This window comes from Nicotiana tabacum, chromosome 23, assembly GCF_000715075.1.
Source record: "Nicotiana tabacum cultivar K326 chromosome 23, ASM71507v2, whole genome shotgun sequence".
Classification (NCBI taxonomy): Eukaryota; Viridiplantae; Streptophyta; class Magnoliopsida; order Solanales; family Solanaceae; genus Nicotiana; species Nicotiana tabacum.
This window is the reverse complement of record NC_134102.1, coordinates 122,915,171-122,918,064: the sequence shown is the minus strand read 5'-3', so window position 1 is coordinate 122,918,064 and position 2,894 is coordinate 122,915,171. Positions and strand designations below refer to the sequence as shown.

The following is a 2,894-nucleotide window of genomic DNA, read 5'->3' as shown; positions in this document are numbered from 1 at the left end:
TGAACTTACGAAACAGTTCTCTTCTTTGAGATATTTTCCATTTTTGGGTGCACGGATTGCACAATTTTTGGCTTGAGATATATTGATGTGGCGTGTATGTGAAATAGTTGTGTTTGATAATATAAGGTCATCGGACCTAGAATGTGTACTATCGAATTTGATTACGGTATATTTGGGAGGATGATATCGAAAGTCGGCTTAGAAAGTTATTATGGTTCTGGTTGGGACGAGAGAGCTCCATGACTTGTTGATCTGATAAGGGGTCATGAGATTCTGCGTGTTTCTTTCACTATCAGTAGTGTACGAAGGTTTTGGGAACGAGGTTTTGTTTGATATGGGGTTTAATACTAGTACCGAGTTGGTTTTGAGTAGTTACTGTGATCGGAAATAGTGCTGCGAGTATTCGAGTTGTGTAGTATGTTATGTTATTATATCTGGGGTTATTGTTATGGCTTGATACAACTTCTTCTAACTTATACAGTGCGTAGATGTGAGACTCGGGTCTTGTAAGAAATTCTGGATGTTGGAAATCGGGCTAAGTTTTACGGACTAAGGTTAAAGTAATGATCTTCAATTGTGTTGTGTTGTCAGGCCTATATGGAATAGGGTGGCATGGTATCACCCCCGGTTATGTGCGTGGTAAGGTGGAATAGTGATTCAATGGCTTGGAAACAAGTCTTGGCACGTTCAAGGACGAACGTATGTTTAAGTGGGAGAGAATGTAACGACCCGACCAGTCGTTTTGGGCATTTATGCTCCTTTCTACTATTTGAAGAACTTAATTACAATTGTAAAGAACTTGTTTACAATTGTGAAGAAATTCTCCATGTCTATGGAGTAGATCCTTTTGGGTTTTGATGGATTTAGTGTATTGATGATTGTTTGTGGATTATAACTCTATTTTTATGTATTTGAATCGTTTTTGGAAGATTTAATTATTGCATCTATATTCACTTATTCTTGTAATTGAAAGAGGCATAACTTGTGATATCTTTGCATTATATTATTGGTTGAGTTCATAGATTCTTCTAAGTAATCGAAAAAGGCTGGTTGAATCATTGATTAAATCTAGTTAGGAGAATAATCGAAAGAGGTTTTTCTAAAGACCGATCCACTACGCATTCTTGCATATCTTCACAGTGCTTAAATTAGTTTATCTGGTGAGGTTAAGACTTAATCGAGAGAGGAGTTTTTGCTAAACGTTTGACTAATAATAGAGTGAATTCGAGAGACTCGCTTGAACATTGGAAGTGAATTAGCTAGAGTTAGATCCCGAACAATTATCTTGCACTTATTCTGTCAAAACCCTATCCTCTTCCACTGATAACCTTAATTGCTTATTCCTTGTTTCGATAGTCACTAGTCAAAAGCTGTAGATTTTAGATTCTTAGTTAAATTTTATATTAATCATATAAATCTCAACAGTTGATCCTCCTGGATAACAATCAATCTAGAAACTACAAGAATACAATTTAAATCCATTCCATGTGGACACGATATTATACTAAACTATCTTTAACTAGCGAGCACAATTTAAGTGTGTATTTTTGTGCTCGTCAAATTTTGGCATTGTTGTCGGGGATTGATAATCAATAGTGTTTGAAATAGTTTGTAGTGCTAATTCAGTTTTTTTTTACTTTTATTTTATTCTTCACAGGTTCTCCTCTGTGTACATGCAACAGGTTAAGTCTGTAGTGTATGACACGATCTTCTTGTAAAGAAGTAATACCCTACAACACGGAATTGGAAAAACACTTGCGGCAACTCAAGAAGGAGAAAGAGTTCACCGTAAGGTTCTTGGGGCAACCTTCAACCCAAGAACACATGGCTAATAACGATGACAATAAGGTAGGGGCAACAGCAAGGATAGCTGCTGAGGCAGCCCATAGAGCTGCTGAAAACCTTGAGAAAAGAAATGACCACAGGTGGCTGTTCTTGCAAAAACAGCCTTCCGGCGCCCTTTTCAAGGACATTCGGCTATTTCTGACAAGAATGGCCTCACCCTAACTATTTTTCAAATAATAGTAAAATTTTGTTCTTTTGACTATTTTTGCGAAAAGGAAGTTGGACCCGATGAGGGTTGGGAAAGTTGAACGAAGATCCAAGCATGCATCTGATAGACTTCGAGGAGATTATGAACACCTTTTAATACAATGGGGTATCATAAGATGCAGTGTATTTAAGGGCATTTCCCTTTTAACTTAAAGATGCTGCGAAGTAGTGGCTTCGAAGCTTTCCAAATGGATCAATTAGAACATGGGAGAGGTTTAGAAGAGAAATCCATAACTTCTGCCAGAAAGAGAATGAAACTATTTTTGAAGCATGGGAGAGGTTTAAGGAGATAGTTAGAAGGTGTCAACATAGCAGAATTGAACTCTGGATGCAACTCCAGGATTTTTGGGATGGATTGACACTGACCTCGCGTAGAACATTGAACAATGTAGTTGATGCCTGTTTATGAAGAATACTCCTGAGAAGATAGTTACAATTCTTGATGAGTTATTCGAAGATGCTAATCAGTGGCCCTCTGATAGTGTGGAAAGAAGAAAATCAACTGGTGTTCACCAAGTTGATGCTACTACATCTGCGCCAAGTATAGCTTGATGCTATGGCTAAAGAAATATGAAAGCTAATTGTAACTTCGATAAAAAATGTACACCACGCAGCTTGTGATATATGTGGAAGAGGACACCTTACTCATGAGTGTCATACCTCAACTAAGGAAGTGAATGATGTAGGAAACTAAAATTTTAATGCAATGGGTCATAGGCACCCCGGTTTTTCATGGAGTTCACCTCGGGGTACTGCAAATGCATGGCAAAAAAACAACCCCATATTCCAGGAACAAGGAGCTCCAGGTTTTCAAAATCAGCAGAGGCATCAGTATCAATATC

At 37.8% G+C, this 2,894-nt stretch overlaps 1 non-coding gene across 1 annotated transcript; it reads right to left on the bottom strand.

Annotated features, from left to right (window-relative positions):
* Nucleotides 1–2,263: 2,263 nt before the first annotated feature.
* Nucleotides 2,264–2,370, bottom strand: LOC142177750 (small nucleolar RNA R71). The gene has a single exon (XR_012706308.1). It is a non-coding gene; the product is annotated as a small nucleolar RNA R71 (small nucleolar RNA).
* Nucleotides 2,371–2,894: the final 524 nt, after the last annotated feature.